Source organism: Camponotus vicinus, unplaced genomic scaffold (assembly GCF_025532165.1).
Source record: "Camponotus vicinus isolate PSW18456_S1 unplaced genomic scaffold, iyCamVici1.0 SCAF_2, whole genome shotgun sequence".
In the NCBI taxonomy this organism is placed as follows: domain Eukaryota; kingdom Metazoa; phylum Arthropoda; class Insecta; order Hymenoptera; family Formicidae; genus Camponotus; species Camponotus vicinus.
The window spans coordinates 1,348,767-1,368,434 of record NW_028141956.1 but is presented as its reverse complement, the minus strand read 5'-3'; the positions used below and the strand labels follow the sequence as shown (position 1 = coordinate 1,368,434).

The 19,668-nt window shown below is 41.2% G+C and overlaps 1 protein-coding gene across 3 annotated transcripts in view; it reads left to right on the top strand.

Annotated features, from left to right (window-relative positions):
• LOC145967459 (kin of IRRE-like protein 1) overlaps positions 1-19,668 on the top strand; it is a 372,081-nt gene that overhangs the window by 200,202 nt on the left and 152,211 nt on the right. The gene's annotated exons all lie outside the window — the stretch shown is intronic.

Below are 19,668 nucleotides of genomic sequence, written 5' to 3'. Positions count from 1 at the left end.
CGGCGTAATAATTACCACGGACGTGACGGAATGAGTGCACATCCGCGCGAGAGATATTACGTTTCGCGCGTGCGCATCCCCTTAATACCGCCGAGGATTAAAGCTGTATCTCTCTGGATGGTTTTTCGTATAGATTTACGAAACACGCTCGCAATTACTCTTGTGCACGCTCGTAATCGCGGTGTAACTTGGAATCGCGCCGGATCCGCGCGAAATTCGGTCGCGCTTTCATTCGGGAAGAAAGAATCCCCGGAATGATGAAGACTTACAATCGAGGCCGCCGCGGTGGATTTTTTGCAATTAGCAAAGTGCCGGGCCAATGGCAGGCGTCGACTGAATATGCCTCGTATTATACCGCGCCTATTCGCGATCATTTCGAGAATGTTGGACGTTTCTCTATTCGCGCTGCCAAAAATGTGTGTTTCGTCGATATCGAAACGAAGCGGAAGGAACATTCCGGATGTTTACGGAAATAAATGCGACAATACGAGATTGGAAGAGCGCAGTGTGCAAGAATAGAAAACATTCTCAATGCAATGTTTCCGCGATGTAAACGATACGATGATATGAGACGCGAGATGAGAATATACAGGGTGGGGCATTTTAATCGCCCCAGGCGGATATCTGGAAAACTAAGAGAGATACAGAAAAATGTTTCATACAAAAGTTATATGATTTCAAGGGGGACATAAGATGGTGACAATTATTTGACTTTGGATGGTCTTTTGAAGGTCACGCGAAAGTTACCTTCCTTTAATTTCTCAAATGGAACCCCTTATTTTTCATTACACTCTTGTAGCTTATCTCGAGAGCTTTCCAAAACACTATAATTAAGTTAATTTTCATTACTTTCCGAGTTATGAAGCTTGAAATCATTTCTTAATTTTATATAAACCATCAAATATCTTGTAAAATATCCATTTTTCGATTATCTTACCTTAATACTTTTATGCACAAAATAACGAGAGGAATCAATTGGTGTAAAGAAAACACATAGTTATTTTTAAGAAAAAAAATGTAATTGTTAATTGCAAATTACATTTTTTTTTTTCGAAACAATTATGTGTTTTCTTTACACTAATTGATTCCTCTTATTATTTTGTACATAAAAGTATTAAGGTAAGATAATCGAAAAATGAATATTTTACAAGATATTTTACGATTTATGTAAAATTAAGAAATGATTTCAAGCCTCATAAATCGGAAAGTACTTAATGAAAACTAACTTAATTATAGTGTTTTGGAAAGCTCTCGAGATGAGCTACAAGAATATGCAAAAGCATATAGGGTGTCCCATTTAAAAAGTTGGAGGTGACCTTCAGGTGACTCTCCAAGGTCAAACTAATGGCACCATCTTATGTCCTCCTTGAAACTATATAACTTTTGTATGAGACATTTTTCTGTATCTCTCTTAGTTTTCCAGATATTCGCCTGGGGCGATTAAAATGCCCCATCCTGTATATTCCAGACTAAGAGATTTTTAAACGAAAGGTCCTTCGAATTAATACGTTTTCCAAAAGAAATGTGACGATTGAGTTGATTAACGAGGGACGTTTCGTCGATCGAGGAGACGCGCGAGAGGACGCATATAAAGGTCCGGTGGATTCTTTCAGCCGTCGCTTTCGGCATCCATCCAATCCATTTACGAGCATTTCGGATAGCGTTCGAGAGCAACAATGGACGCCACTTTCTGGCCGGCGAGAGTCGTTTGGGTCGAGTTAATCGGAAACTCCGTAAATCGACCGGAGAATTACGAGAGTCCATTTGTCGATGCCGGTTGAGATTAGAGCCGGCGCTGTGTAAACAGGGGCAAAACGGTGTAAACGACGCCCGGGACGTCCGTACGTAACGCAATTGCGCGGCTCCCGTCATTATTTCACGTCGGCGAGAGCCGCTGCCCATTAATCGACCTATGAAATATACCTCGCCGCCGATGAGCCGCATTAATTCAATTAAATAACGGACACACGTATACGCGTCTCTCTCGTATTCGAGCTCGTTACTTTTACCGGAGATGACACGTCTCTCTATTCATCGATGCTAATATAAGGCAAGAAACCTGCCAAATTGTCTACGTTCTTAAGTGAAAATGGATTGCAATTTTTGAAAAATTTAACGACAGCTTGAGCATTTTCTCTTGATAATGTCAATATATTGTGTTTATTTGATTCAGATATTTGCGAATTTTGATAAATCTCGGAAATCTATATATACAATTTTATTATAATAAGCTGAGTGGCATTTTCTCTGTCGACTAGAGACGTTTTTAAACATCAAATATGATAAGTATTTTTAGAAAACTTAATTTCCTCCTTTACACAGTAAAAAATTGTGCGTCCATATGTTAAAATTTTCTTGTGTTACCACGTTTTGATTAGTACTTTAATATAAAATTAACATACAATTTATGTTATTATTTTTATAACGTTTTCATGTGCTATATTTATGTCAACTTTACACTTAACACTTTGTACATGTCTCTTAGAAGTGGAATATTATTTTAACATAATCATTTTAAACAGTCAACATATCTCAAAGTTTAACATTCTATGAAAAGTTAAAGTAAATCTTGAAATAATCTTGAACTTTGACATACAAAATAATCAAATTTACCAAGATAAAATGTTTCTATTACAAATAATTTAACTTAAAATAATTACTATTGTATGTTAATGTTCTATCAACATTTCTTAAGAATTATCGTAACTATTTTTTCATGTAATTTTTAATTAATTTGTATGTTATCTTTACATTACACTTAAAGTCACAATAACAAAAATAAACGTAAAGTATTGTGTCAATTATTTAACATTTTTAGTTTGTAAATAAGTAACATACGACGAATGTGTTATTTTAACTTAAAATTTAAAGTGGACTTTCTGGGACATGTAAAAAATGTTATAATTAACATTTTATTTTTTACCGTGTATACTCCTTTATGAGTAAAACGGAAACCGCAACGATCGTAAATTCAAATATGAATACATTTTCATTGTAAATAAATTATTGTGCTAAATAAACACGATTAATCGAGTTGGCGGGAGTTGATTGTTGGTCAGTTTTATTCTTGTGCGAGCTTTAACAATATTGTTTTTGTAACGATATTGTTATTGATGTTATAATATAACGGGGTTAGTTAATTATAACTTATTCAGTAACGGTCAACAACCGGTGACAGCTTAGCATATTTAAAAATGCATCGTGCATATCGAATTCTATATTATTCTACTTTGAATGACATCTGCGTATAAAAGCCAAATCGTATTTAATAATTCAAGATGAATATCTTCGTAGTTTCAATGTTCAATGTTAAAATAGCTGACGTTATTGAATACTTGAGAATAGTAGAAATAGACAATTTTCGTTCCAATATTAGAACGTTGATTTGATTTGTATCGATTGGTTTACTCAAATTTCCGGAAGTATTTTTTCCTTGTGTAAGAAACAAGTTCATATATAGGTCAATGAGTGTGTATCAATTTGAAAGAGGTATTTTAACTTACACGAGACTCTTAGAAGAGAAATAATTCCATGAATATCCATGAAAGTGATCTTCCCTCGATCGGATATTGCGCGGATAGTTTGCTATCGTATTAGAACGCATTTTGCTAAACTATCGATCGATCAAAAGCGTTTCCTATTGGAGCTTCGCGCCAAGTTATTACTTCAACGGTTCGATGGGACTTGTTAATTGCATACTCCAAAAGTCAAATAACTCATGAATATCCATGAAAGATATTCTGTTGAGAGGCTGAAACTTTAAGTCTTTCTTTTAATCTCTTTTTTTTTACCGTCTATTATGCATATATCGCAAGTTATACATACTTGGTGGGAAAGTGCAATAATTTCGTTTATCTTAGCTTATTAAAACGCCTTCTTTGAATAATGTGACGATGATAAAGAATTAATTATCTAAAATAATATTCATCTTGGTAAAAAAAAAAAGGTAAAGTTTCAGTTTTTTATATAAAGAGGGGTTGACATTAATTTCTAGGGAAATTCGGAATGGAGAAAGTTGCGGAATGTAGCGTGCATAAAGCGAGATTAGTTGGCAAATGGTATATCGAGATACTCCCGCGATGCCCGAAATGACATCTAATCGATAATATCGTCTGGAACGAAGGCGGTTCTTTTGACACGAGAACGACAACTCATAAATATGCATCGCTCGTGCAGGAGCCAATCTCTAAGTAAAGCCGGCTTTAACGCGGAGGCAGCTGAGTTTTGACGTGGGTGACCTGCTCGTCGCGATCTTCGCCGATGCCTCGACGAGATTGCACTCGTCGTTTCTCTTCCGTTTCTCATGGACGTATTCTCGCTCTCTGCAATGTTCGACGTTTAAGGCATTTCGCGCAAACAAAAAGCTCTACTTCTCGAAATAGCTTGGATTGAAATTTTATTTTCAATTCTTCCGAACGGTTGAGAAGAAGCACGTATATTCCATTAAACTTGGAATAAAAGGTAAAACGGAATGATATGCGTGTAATGATTTCCTCTTACATATGTGTACAAATTTCGATATTAAGGATCACCGGTGTGCGATAACGCAGAGAAATTTAGTCATTATGCAAATTGATTACTCAATTAATCGCGGCTGTATGAATACGTGCCGTGTAATGACGTCACGGCACGTTGATTTATGCACGCATAGATCTTTCTTATTAACGTCACGCTAATCGACGCGTTTCTCTTCCCGGATTTGTACGCGGAACCGTCTATCGCTTCACACACACACAAATATATATATATATATATATATATATATATATATATCAATTTTGGAGGAATTTAACTCCACAGGGAGAGATGTAGGAGTATATGTTTATATGAAAAATCCCCCTTAATTTTCGATAAAGAATCATCTCCTAAAATTTTTCACACTTATTAAAAAACACCCTGTATATATATATATATATATATATATATATATATATATACAGGGTGTTTTTTAATAAGTGTGAAAAATTTTAGGAGATGATTCTTTATCGAAAATTAAGGGGGATTTTTCATATAAACATATACTCCTACATCTCTCCCTGTGGAGTTAAATTCCTCCAAAATTGAAATTAGGTGGATGACTTTTTAACTTGTTCCAAATTTGAGAAAAAAATAAAAGCCTAATTTTTAGCCTCATGAAAGTCCCATTTTTGGAAAAGTGTAACTCTATAGGGAGGGATGTAGGAGTATATGTTTACATGAAAAATCCCCCTCAATTTTCGACAAAGAATCATCTCCTAAAATTTTTCGCACTTATTAAGAAACACCCTGTATATATATGTATATAAATATATAATGTATCATCAAAAATAAGATTAATCTCGCGATCGCGCGCGGAGGGCGGTCGCTCGTTAAATTAAGAGAACCGCATCTGCAGCGGCGAACGAACGATAATAAATCATAAGGTCGCGCATCGTGTCCCGGCGTCGTATTTATCACGTTCGCTCTCGGTAACGATCGGACGACGTAAAAAAATCGGGCGTCTCTCCGACGCGGGAGTCGCGTACGAAGCGCGACGAACGTAATAAAAATATAAGAACGTCGGGGGAATAAAGGGATGAAGAAATCGTGGCGCGTCGCCGCCGAGAAAATGCCAGCGGATGCTAGCTTCCCGTTCCTTCCATCCGCGCGTTACGACGAGCCTGCGTTCGGTCTTGTAACTTATGCATTTGTCGTACCGGGATATGCATTTCGAAGGCGAGCGAGTCTCCGGTACAGCGAGAGGTCCGGTGGAAAGCAGATAATGGCGCTACGACCTACTTACTTTCCTGCGGCGAAGAAGGTGGAATGATATATTTTCATCCCCCACGGGGATGGAAGCGAGGGGGATGGAGAGGACGACCGGTCGCGCCGGCAACGGAGCGGAAAACGGCGTATAGGAAGCATCGACGAAGGGTGAAGACGATAGAACGCGTGCTCAGCTCGTCCCGATAAAAAGGCGACAAGAGGGGAGGACGGTAGGGACGGCGAGCGTTACCGATAAACGTTTACCTTTCTCATCCTTCTTTAAAGTTCGCGTTTTCGTCTCCTCCGCAGATCCGCGTCCGATCCCCTCTCGCAATCCTCTCGCGCGCCATTAAGTACGAATGGGGGCGAGGAGTCTTCATGTGTGTGTCTGACGAAGCAAATTTGAAGGATACGCGCTGTTAATAATCGTATACGTATCACGTCGTTAATAATCGATGATCCTCTCTCGTCGCTGACGACGAGATAATTCTCGCGCGCGCGAGACGAGATGTCGCGATGTTGGATCGAACTCTTTCTCCCTTTTCGATTCGATTAATTAATACGGGTCGACAGTTCGAAGCCCTCTCTCCTCCTCCCTCGAAGCTCTACATTTCGCGTTCGGCATCGTCGATTTTCGACGACATCGACATTCGAAAACGATCGCGCTGGACCGAGAGGGCGAGGCGAGGGGCTCGGGGTTGACGCAAAAGTCGCGCGTCCGTGGATTCGGTCACGCATTAGTAATTGCCAATTTCCGGGCTTTTCTGGGACCGATGTAAACCGCCGCTTGTGTCGCGTCAAGGGAACGCCGGACATCGCGACATCGGATGACGTAAACGTGGCGGAATTCGGTGGAGGGCATCGATGAATTCAATTTCCCGTTCGTTACTCGCTAAAAAACGAAGAACGACGATTTTATCGAGAACGTGACGCTTTGCCGAGAGGATCATAGGATCCTGTCCTCCGAAAATTTAGCAAAGTATCATTTCGAGCTTACCTCTTTGCGTGCTTATCATACATTCAAATCGCGAGATCGTCAAAGATCGGCGATAAATAAAGATGGAATCGCTATCGTTTTTACATCATCGATACGAATATGTAATGTTTCGATTAATCATGAAAATTGCTGTAAAAGTGCAACATTATTCTTACACAATCCGAACGATTGGTTGAGCTTTTATTCATAAAATTCCGATTATATATGTCATTGCTTGGAGTTGACAAAGTAAAAGAGAGAGAGAGAGAGAGAGAAAGAGAGAGAGACAGCTTGCAAGTGGATCTGCCAAGCCGGATTTCGAAACATCATAAATACGGCCAGATTCATGAGAACGGAATTATGACGAGGAGACAGAGGAAGGACGATTCTCCATGTTCTCTGCAATATACTGGCGCGCGATTATAAATGACAGAGGATAAACGATCCGGCCACATTGTCGATCGCGGAAGCCTCTTCATGGATATTCATAGATTACGCGTACCGCAAGTACATACCATTAACCCGACACTTCAACCGCAGGAGCAACGACTCTTTAATCACGACACGAGAAAAGAATAAACTCGAAAGAATAGACTTTTGTGTTGCATTATTTATAATAATCCATATTTAGACTATATCTGTAGTCATTGTTTATTAAAATCTTCCGTCGTTCACGTTTTATGTAAATGTGCACATTGTGTAAAAGCTAATACAGAAAATTTAACGCTATAAAAAGCAAATCATAAAAATAAATAAAAAGATAATAATATATATTAATATGACATCTCATATTATATAATAATATATGTAATATTATTTTAAGTATTGAATATATGATTATTATATATTATAAGAATATTATAATTTTTTAATATAAACGACGAGAGACGAGAGTTTTGTTTCTGACGTTTAAAATAAAATTTTTCGCGCTTGCGCGATCTTTGTCTTGTACATCGCGGAGAACGTGATTATTAAATGAAACGGTGCGAAAACTACGCGATAAACGGCGCTCGACACGTATATTAAATCGACCGACGAGAAACATCGCCAACGGCGACGGCTCGTATTTGCGCGGTGGAAAAATGCACGCGAGATAAATCGGAATGTCGGCGACGATCGTGCAATTGTTGCGCGAACGACGAGGCGAATTTCAGGGGCAGGCCAGTGTTAAGTACCAGGCGTGTACGCAAAACCAAATTGTATTAGGAGAACTACCCCCGTATCCCCCTTCCTATCCCCCTCTCGCGCGCACACGAGAGCACATGCTCGAATTTGCATAAACGCCGCGAACTCGCCGCCGCGACGAGTCCGTCGCATACGCGAGTGTGTTGCCCGCGCTTGTTATACACCCGGAGCTAAATCCACCCGAAATCACCCAAATAGACACACGGCGGGCTTCCGCCGAGAGATTGGATCATTTGGCCGAGTCGATTTTACGCTCTTCGCTCGTTTATTTCGTTTATTTCGTTATTATCGGCTCGCTGTCGGACCGGTTTTTGCCGATTTTCCATTCGCATCGCATCGATAATGTGAATCGTACAAGTCTCACGTCATTAAGACTAATAGTTTACTTATAATATCGTCCAAACATTATTATTATCATCGAGAAAAAACTATATTTAAAATATTCTATAGAATAACAGCGAAATTAGACAAGGAAAAAGAAGAAAATAAAATCTATAACATGATTTCCTTCAAATGAAAGGAAATAGAGTTAATTATGTCTTATATATCGTGTAACCTTACATATCATATATTCTTTTCGTTATATATTTTTTATATATATTTATTTTCTATATATTAGATGTTATATATTATAGATTCTATATATCAGATACTCTCTTAATGAATAAATCTCTATATTATCATCTGTAACAATGATCATATATTACTGCATGATTTAAACTCTGATACATAATTTTATTATAAAATATTACGGCCTAGGTCCTTTGACAGTTCATCATATGAAACGAAAACACGTGGAAATGGGACACACAGATTCGTTACAAACAGTTTGACAGATAGGACAAGGTCTTAGGACGACCTCGGGTAATTATTTCGGTGCGGTCCCATCAGCGAGGACGGCACCTTCCAATTAAGACCGGCGATCAAAGGGATGATCAACTCTGTAGACGCCCGTATAAGGCCGCCCGCGTCGTATTAATCTCGGCGAGACAATCGATTTCTTGCCGGCTCTATCCGTCTTCCCTCGCTACTTCCGGTCGCGATATTTGACTATCGGTTACCTATTTCGCGTACGAGATATTTTATGTATGCTACGTGCATTAGTCTTCGCAATGCAGGCGACGGAATCGATTGTCGCTCCTGGAAATTAAAGCACGAATCGATATCCAGCTCGACAAGATAAACGCTCGTGGATTCATATATATCTCGGATCTATAACAGAGAGAACACATGTCTCGCATTTGTAAAATAAACTTAATAAAGTTAAATAAAAAATATTTGCTATATATCTTTTATTCTTATTTTGACACTCACACATCTTCCCGTCGATCGACAATTAAAAAAAACAAAAGAGAATAATTTTTAATAGCCTTTTTGATTTTATCCTATATTCGATGTGAAAAAAAACTATGGAAAATAATTAATTTATAAAAGATATTTTCTTGTCAAACTGTTTACATTAGATATTCAGTAATATAAAATTATGCTTGACAAAGTCAAAAAATATGCATCGTCCGAAATTATATCAGAGGAGCCTGATTGTGATTAGTCGGAGTAAAATCCACGAGCCGTGATTCCAATATTCCACCGAGTTGGATTACAGAGAAAGAATCGCTGATAGGAATCCCGAAAAGAGGCAGCCGGCCGTGTACCTTCGGTCGTTCCTTCCTCTCCATTTTCTCTTTTCTCCGCGCGACGATCTTCTTATCTGTTTGCTCCCGTCGCTACCGGCTTTGCCGCGTTTTCCGTATTTTTGTAGCGCGCGATATTGGTCCCAGTGGAGAGCCCCCGATCGTTCGATACTCTCTCTCTCTCTCTCTCTCTCTCTCTCTCTCTCTTACGTGCGCGATACACCGAGTATTATTGCCATTCCTGTTTACCCCAACAAAACAAAGTACCCTCCCGTAACTCCGTGCATTCCGCAAGCACAAGCATATATACACGGATAATGGTAAACACGAGCGAGCGCTCTCCGTCTCTCTTGTCGCTCCTTCTTCTCCTTAAACATGGAGTAATTTCAACGGCCAACCGTCGATATCTCGGCAGCGATCGCGTACGAAGGCATTCTTCGTCGAGGTTTCAAATTAAATTTAGTCGCACGACATTCCTGCTACCGAGGCACATAATATTATTCCAAGCCAATAAATCCAGGGTTCGACGGTACATTCTTGACGTAAACGCTATCCGCTCGTGAGAAGGCACGAAAAGAAAGCGAGCTTTTTTTTACCCCTCGCTCCTCCCTGCATCATTACGCACGCGTCCTCGAGGAGTTAATAAAATATCGATGAAAAATTGCGCGTTCACCGCGTCGCGGAATATTACGTCGCGCGCCATATTTTTAATCTTCATCCTAAAATTACATACCACTCTTCCATCGTGTTTTACGCGCGTATCCACCTGTCTACCTCTACCTCGCCTACGTACCTCGTGTCACAGAAACAAACGACGCGTCGAAAAATGCATCAAGATTATAGCGTGAGCCAAAGCCGTGGTGTAATAGCGGTAGCGCGACGTTACCTATGCACGAACGTAATACGCTGTAGCCGTAACAAATCACGAAATAAAATAAACGCGCGATGGTGAAACGCATTACCCATAAAATGAGCGCTGGCTGCTACCTCTGAGCTATCGCCCGGGCGGCGGCGACTCACGGCCCGGGTTTTCTTCTTACGGTCGGCTCCATCACGTCCGTACGTATCCGTACGTGTCCGTACGTGTGCGACGACGCGTCCGCGTGTAGGTGCGGAATATTCGCGAAAAAAGGAGAAAATACGCCCTCGTAAAGTTGCTCGTTTGCGACGCGTGTCGCTGCGTGTCATAAGAGGGAAACGTATGTAGGGCGTGAAACGTGCCGGTGAAAACGTAAAGGGACACGCGGGAAGGAAGAGATCGGTCCCCGCATTCGAGCGGTATAACGAACAAGCCAAACTGACGGGAAGGGATTATTTGTCGGTCCGCGGAGTTTCTGAAACATGACGATAAGGTTGCACGTCTAAATCTTTCGAAAAAAAAAAAGAAAAAAAAACGCTAGTAAAATGGTGAAAAATATTCTTGTAAAGTAGTGAAAAAATAAAACGCGAAATTAGTAGAAAAAGTTTGTACATAATATATATGCGGGGGCGATATGAATTTTAAAATATGCGAAAAATATATAAATCGCAGAGGCAATAACTTTTTTTTCCCCCTCGCGTCGTTATTACGCGAAAAATATTTTCAGGTGTTAGAAAAACTGTAAACGACGAAGGATGAAATTAGTTCCTGCGTATGCCTGCGAGATTTTCCCTCTGTTGTTTAGCGAAGAAGCTTCAATTGAAACTTCTTCGAGCGTGAGGGGAGTCTCGAGTTCTTTTTATAATATTCCGCCTTTGTGTGCGAAGTCTGCATCAGGCCCTTCAATTACCTCCGAGTTTCCTCGCTCTATTAGACTTTAATTTGCTGTTCGTCGCTACATAAAGGAGACACTCATCGCGCACGTCTTTCTCGGCTCTTGCGCATGATAAGGTTTATAATTTAAGTTATACATTTAATTTTTCATTCTTGAATCAATTATATCGACTGATTTACGATCCGTTCGGAGGCAGCTCTCTGATATAGTCGATTAAGCATTTATCTCTTAAGTGGGGAGTTTCTAAAAGCCTTTTGTGAAGTGGATTACCTGTGAATTAAGCATTAAATTACGTGTCTGTAGTCGAGAGTGTGTTCCCTCGTCCTCGAGACTCGCTCTACTTTATCTTAAAAATACAGTTTCCAGGATGCATCAACAAGAGGAGAAGAAACTTTAACCTACAATATCCTTTTAAAAGACACAATTATTATAATTAACTCGCGCGAGGCGGAAAATGCTTGTGGGTTCCAACAAACATCCGATAACTATAACAACTATAATAATCATAAGTGTGTTCGCGGGAAGCATTAATTATTAACAGCCGGAAATGGAGAACGGCGTTGTATCGAAATACGAGCGCGCGGCAACGACGATTTACTAATTCCGTGTACACCTGCGTTTCCCATAAATTTATCAGACTTTGGACACGTAGCTTTCTGAGCCCAAAGTATGCATTAATATTTCCCCTTCAAGCCGCGCGCTTACCCAAAAGCGGTTGCTTCCGGTACCATCGAACAATGTCCACGTGCTACTAGCTGGTCGTAGCGAGACCAGAATGAGGAGAGAGAAAGGGAGAGAAAGAGACAGAGGGGGCGGAGAGACAGCCCGATAGGACAGGCAGTGATTTCGCTGCTTACGCCTGACCCATTTCGCATTCGTACCACTTGCCAGTCGAAATACAGCCTCGTACTCCTGTCGTGTGTTTGCGCAGTGACTACGGATGGCCAGTACGGCCTAGCGGAGGATGAGGTGGTGGACGAGGGAAACGGAAGAGAACAGGATCGGGGACGTGGAACGGCCGAGTGGAACGGGGAAAGGGAGAGAGGGAGGGGGAGGAAGAGCGAGGCGGTAGCTTGCGGAGGATGGTTCGTGTTGGGACGAGTGCCGGATTATATCCGGACCAATTCTACCGAAATGTATCTCCGCCTGAGCACGTTCGAATGTGCGTGCGTGCGTCCGTGCTTGCGCGTGTGTGATATTGTCGAAACACACCGCGCGCGATCCGGAAATAGAGAGTGTCTACGGGCATAACTCTCTCTCTCTCTCTCTCTCTCTCTCCCGCCCCCTTCTCTCTCTCTCTCTGTCTCTAGTAGAGATACACAGCGAAAAATCGTTGCGTCAGTTTTACATCAATACCGTTGAAAGCTTCGATAGCTGTTTCTACTTTACAGTTCTGTTTGAAATTATCTTTGTGAATGAATAACGAAATCCGACATCTGATTCATAATTAATAATATTTGAAGGATTTACGTTTCACACTTTCCAAGTTGTACGTATTTACTTTTGTTTAAATAAATAACGAATATACAATTTTTTAATTTTCTACTCAAAAATTATACGCCAAATATTATATGTGAAATAAAGAAAATATAATATATAAAATATATTAAAACATTAAATTTCTCTCTAAACAAATTAATTTCGATAAATGAAATGCAACGTGAAGGAGAGGGAAAAAATATTCAATTCAAATTATACGAGAGTTTCTATGTTTTTAATAACGCGAAATTATCTTTTTCTGTTCATTAGAGTCTAATTTTCCGTGATATTCTGATTAAAACGCGTAATCAAAGCGCGAGTACGCCAAGCAGGTCGATCGAGCAAGTTAGTTAACGAACTGCCATTCAGCGAAGCGAATAGTTAATTGGCGCGATTTAACCTTAAATATACCAAAAATTGTGTGTGTGTGTGTGTGTGTGTGTGTGTATGTGGGAGACATAGGCGTATCGAGTTGTGTCAAATCGTAGAGATTTTTCATTTCACTTCACCTGTAAAAAAAGCTGAGATTAAGTATAAATAAATGAGATTAAATATAGATAAGTGAGATTAAAAAAAACTTATAAAAAGAAACATTTTTTCCGTGTCGAAACTTTTTTCCAAACCGCCAGTTCTCGGACGCTAAACTACTCTCCGAGCTGTCGCTCGAACATTTTGATACACGTTGTACGACAAACTGCAGGACATGTGCGCGCACGCGCGCTTACCGAGATTGGCAAGCCGAGCGCGAGCTTTGGACACCCCTACGGGAAGTTGGTGTTTCAGGGAGGGGGAGGGGAGAGGGGGAGGATGTGTGTGTGTGTGCGGTGCGAGAGATAGAGATCGGGGAGAGAAAGAGAGAGAGAGGAAGAGACGGTTTAAAATTTCACAATCCAGCGGTAAGCGATACTCGGGGCCGAGTTCATGAATATTTCAAGGTGTTTCGATACAGGAAATAGGAACGCCGGTTCACGATGCGAGCCTCTTTGTCCCGATCCGGAGCGGAGTCTCCGAACATGCGCGAGATACGAAAGTCATCGTACGGATTCGAGAGCGAGTGTCAAAGCGTATATTCGGCGCGCTCGTTAAACACGTCGAACATTATCATTGTCTCCCCGAGCGAAAAGGAAGATTTGTTTGCCGCTTGAAAATCAAGAGACGATACGACTCGTCATATCTACGTGTCTTCCGCGTCGGTGGTGAATATATGTATCTATATCACGGTATAATGTTTTGACATTGTGCACGCTCGACCTTACCGGAAACACGTGCTAGCAATCCCTCCGCGATAGGGCATCTTCATTATTCATCGACGCGTATACTCTTGTCCACTTTATCTTTCCTTTGTCGTCTATCATATATTGATCGGTCGTGTGTCACGGGGGGTTAAGTTTGTTCGCGAACCGCATATCGATCGATGTGTCTCGTATCACCGTCTATTGTTTCGCCGCGCGGCGAAACAAATTAATAGTCCGATACAACGATATCCTCCCTTGCTCGACGTTAACGGCGCGCGTAAAACGCGCGTGGACGCGCGTACTGACGTATACGATGGGATAAATGCTCATTATGTGCAACATTATTTATCGTTCTCTTTATAATCTGGCCGAACGAGGGGGAATAGAGCGCAAGAGACTATCGTCGAAACCGGAAGAACTCGAGATAAACAAAGACGGAAGAAGAGAGAGAGAGAAAGAGAGAGAGAGCACAAACTTTGCCGTTGGAAATTTAATAATATCCTTCCGCGCTGGGGAATTTAAGGACTTCATAAAGTCGCGCCTTAAATGCCGTCGGCGTGTCTCGAACCGTCTCAAAAATTTCATTACGTTATTTACGACGTTCTTTCTTTCTTTCTTTCTTTCCCTCGTCCTTTTTTTACCTCCTCCTTTCTCTCTCTTTGTTTTTCTCGCGCGCTCAGCGACGGAGACAGGCCGAAAAGTGAAATAAAAAAAACGGGAACGACAAAACGCGTAGCAACTCCCCTTCGTCGTTAAGCTCATCCGTCTGAATAATTGAGCGACGCCCGCTCGTTGCTCAGTACATTAAGTAGAAGATACCCGAAATTATACGCCATGCGTACAAGCTACCCTCGGCTACCGTCTCCGAGAGGCGCGATACCTCGATATAGGCGTTGGCGTCTATATCGGGTCAAACCAGGTAACCGGAATCAGAAATCATCCGGGCGCGTTCGTGCCCCTCCATTTCCCTTTCCTCCTCTCTCTTCTCCTCCTATCTACCACCCCCTTGTTCCACCCGCATGAAAATCGCCACATATACATAATGCATGGGGAGGGCGGCCGATATTATTTTTCCGCGAGTACTATATCACGCGAGGAAATTACAAGCCCGCTTCAATAAGTAATAAATAACGTCGCGAGATGGTGGTTAGGTTAGGTGTGTATGTGTGTGAGAGAAAGAGAGAGAGAGAGAGAGAATCCGTCGTGCAACACGAGACACGTATCCTTCCGCTTCGCCCTGTCGCCCTTTGCCCTATCGCTTCTCTCTCTCTCTCTCTCTCGTATCCCGATTTTCTCGCCTTCTGCCTGCGCTCTCTTATACTTTTCGCTTCCTCCCTCGTATTGTTAGCGCGATGATACATTGGTTTCTCCCTAACGTTTACGAGGCAAGCCCGAAAGGCATGCACGTACACGAAAACGATACATTGTCGCACACGAGCAAAACAGGAGCGGGGAGCGAATAGAATCTTTCGCGCGCTTTCGAATTTTTCCCTCGAGTAAAGAGCTCGATCTTCTCTATCTGCTTTCTCTCTCCTCTCTATGACTTCCATTTTTTCCAACTATTCCTTTGATCCGTTCTGTACCGATACGATTCGAGAGATACCCGAAATAAAACACAATTGTCAGGCAATTAATATATTTGCAATTAAGGTGAATTTAACGCGAGCACAGAGCTGAATAAATTATTTATCGGGCAACTCAATGTCGATTGAGGGTCGATCGCGAATCGGACATAGGGTTTCTTCGTGATAGTTAGAATCCATAAAAGTAAAAGCTCGAGCGAAATTAATTGCCGTAAAATTGATTCTCTGAAATTCTTCCCGAGAAAATATCATTTCTGCTTTGAGAATCATTTTACAAAACGCCAGAGCGACCATATTAGTTGGCGGTCTGATCAAAGGGTCAAACGCCATTCTTTTCAACCGCATATGACGGGGATGCTCGTGAATGAAAAATTCCGATTTGCCGAAAGGCAGTAATAACTACAATTAAATTACAGTAAGAGGAACGCAAAAGGAGGGAGGAGGAAGAGGGAGGCAGCCGCGTGCGCGCCTCGCATGTTTTAAAACTCATCGCTGTGATTTATCGTAAAAATTCCACGTGCGGACGCCGCGAGCGGGAAGTTTCTTCTTTCCAGTCTCGTTGCCCCGGTGGTGTACAACTCGATATAACTGCTGCAGCATCCTCGAAGCCGAAGGTGTTGCAGACAGCCAGTTCAATTTCATGGCTTACACTGTTCCTCCATCCGCCGCAGCCTACCACGCGCGCCATCTTCTTCCTTCTCCTCCTCCTCCTTCCTTTCTCTACCCCTCATCTTCCACTATCCTTTAAAAACTTTTCTACTCGGCATCCTCGAAACTTTCAAATCACTTCCCCGTTTCCCTCGAGCTTTTTAAAAATTCATCCCCTCCCTCTCTCTTTCTTTCTCTCTCTTTCTGCTCTCATACCCATCTCTCTAGCATCTTTCTCGCGTCCTCCTCCGAAAAATTGCGCGATGCATCGGGGGTGACTCGACGCGAATGGTGAACGCTTAATTTGTAATTGAAATGCCGAGGAATCGCGGCATGAAGGCAAAATGAGCGGGCCGACAGGCAAAGGCAAAGCCGCTCAAGCGGAAGTGATTAATATTTTCCGTCAAGAAAGCCGGAAGATTGGATACGGCGCATTCCGTGAGCTAAGAGACGTTCGGAGGTTTTTTAAACGCCCTCGGATCGCCCAAGACGCGTCGACATTAGTCGAGAAACGAACGCGATAATAACATTTTTTATTTTACTTTTTCGATTCACGCAGATGGGGCAAAAATTTTTGCACTTCTTGGAGTATTAATGATATCTGCGTCGTTGAACCTTAATTTTTTAACTTTAATTTTAACTGTCCGTAAATACATGATTTTAATCATCTAATTAATATATATAATCCAGGTCTCTGTAAGATTGATTGACTGTACCGATGAATAGACTTCTCTCCGGACAAAGACAGTCGAGCGTAATGACTGAAATTTGTGCGTTCACGGTCGATTCAGCGAACGGTTCGAGCGCGCCTTATTCTCCTTTGCGAATTTAAAATCGTAGATGCACTATGTCGCTCAACCACGAAACGAGCTCGGGAGTTTGTATGATCGATTATCGATAGCTCCGACTAGCTTGAACTTTCAAAAAGGTCCATCCCACCCGTCTTCCTCTCTCTATTTCTCTTTTTCTCCGCTTTAACTATCTGTCCACCACTCTCTTCCCGTCGCTCAGCTATTACCCCTTTCTCGATTCCCGTTCCGGCCCCTCCTTTTTGTCTCTTCGATATCCGGAGCCTACCTCTCGCTCTCTGCCATCGCGCTCCACCATCTGCTACCTTCCTCTTTTTCCCTAAATGGTCACTCTCGAGAATCCACTTTATGGAACGATTCGATCGCGATTTTTCAGTTTGACTTTCATTTCCTAATTGACGCCGCAACAGAGACTGTCGAAGCTTCAAATAGAAGACTGAGAAATCATCGCTCTCCTTCCGAGTTATATCGATCGCTGTCGAATACCTTTTATCACGGAAATGTCGCGGGATTATAAATTAATACGCATCGGAAATAGGTGGAAGAAATTAATTATTATAAATGGAAGAAATTAATAATTACTGCATTTGAATTTGGTTTCTTCTTTCTTAGTCATAATTTTTTATCTATAGATTGCTAAAAATGGAAGATGCAATAAATGGCGAGCTCGATTAGCGCTTTCGCTAATAACAACGTTTTTCTAGAAAGTTGTGCCCTAATAAAAGATTTGCTTAAAATATCAACAAGCTGACTTATATTTTACATTTTCTTTTTACTAAAATAATTTTATGTATTTAATAACACATTTTACATGCTCACGATATATTTGACAATCTTTAGTCTTTCTTTAGCGAAAGCGCTAAAGAAAGACTAAAGATTGTCAAATATATCGTGAGCATGTAAAATGTGTTATTAAATACATAAAATTATTTTAGTAAAAAGAAAATGTAAAATATAAGTCAGCTTGTTGATATTTTAAGCAAATCTTTTATTAGGGCACAACTTTCTAGAAAAACGTTGTTATTTATTTTTCTCAAGTTGCTATTTTCAGTTAGGACGTTTAACCATAAAGCGGCCGTACATTAAGCGGCAATGGCGCATATGATGTTCCAACTAACAAAGGAAGCGCGATACGTGCTAATGGAAGCTCACGCCGAGCTCGAGCTGGCGCAGTCCGTAGCTAATCAGACGAAACTGGGAGCGTGAATCGCGCTATAGCGTGGCTGCACTCCCGTTACAGCCCGGAACCGACCTTCGGCCGAATTAATGCGCCAGCAAGCTCGTAAACCGACGTGAAACGAGCGGTCGGAATCATGCCGGAATATGAAAGGACACCCCCGACTGTGTTTCATTCCTGAGGATTTCATTGTAGCGAATGGGGCCGACCGGCTTGATACGGGATCTAACGGTATCCCGTGAAAGCATTTGGATGCAGCCCATCCGTTGCTACGGAGCGCATCCCGTCCTCGACTTTAAAGATTCACGGCATCTAAATCGACAAACGTGCTCTTTCCATGGCACGAACACATGGGACGCGCGCGCGAGACGGCGTAGCGTAACAAGAATGAAAATGTGTAGCCCGCAGCAAACCTTGAAACACGTTTTCCTAGTGTCGCGACTTAAGTGCACGCGGTGCGCCGTAAAACGAACGGATGTTCCATTATCCGGGAACTTGTCAAGGGGGAAGATAACACTGTCGAGAATAGCAAATAGCGAATAAATCACGCGAAACGGCATAATTATACATACGAACTATGATGAAACAACAGTTATATTTTTTTAAAACAACATTTTCCGTGCAAATATTTGATAAATAATAACGATCATTTTCTAGTCTAAAATATTTTCCACTCTTCTGGAAAATGCAAACTCTAGCATTTTAATAATGAATTTAAGACATCGTTGTCTCTGTTATGTATTTCTGTTAAATTTAGAATCGTTGTTCGATTTAGCGTTTCGGAATTGATGGTACATTTGAGGGTTAGTTGCAGAATGCGTGTAGCGATGGCGCGTATCAATCGACAGTAGTAAACTCGGCGTTCAGTCGGACCAGTGAACAGGGACGAGAATCGACGAACGATCGAGGGATCGTGGCCTGGCTTACGCGCCGGGAAGAATCGATCGTACATCCAGTCGCTCTCATTCCTGACGGTTCTCAATGTCCTTTGGTTCGGGCTTAATGATGCCTGAACCGGAGCTTAATCGCGGATTAAGTACGATCGGGCGGCGTTTCAATGCGATTAGAAAAAAAGCCGGCGAGACGGACATGTAAATGATCGTAGGATATTACTCTTTGTTCTTCGTTTTTACTTTCCTTTTTCTACACATGTGCTATACGTTGTCATTTGATATTTATAATTAGGCCTTTTTGTCTTTAATTTTTAATTACATAGTTCAACAAAAATTTTTCTTAAGCAGAAAAAAGAGAGAATGATTTTGTATTTTGTTGAATGTACAATTTTAATATACAATTTTCTTAAATAGCTTCATCATATCATATTTTGAAAATTTTGCAATTCAAGTTGTAAAAAATATTTTAATAAATTTCAATATGTTAATTGCGACATGTGTCGAAAAAGTTTGCTTGTAAAATTAAGTATATTGTTAAATCTTAGCCTTTAAAAGAAATTTGCTGTATCCATTG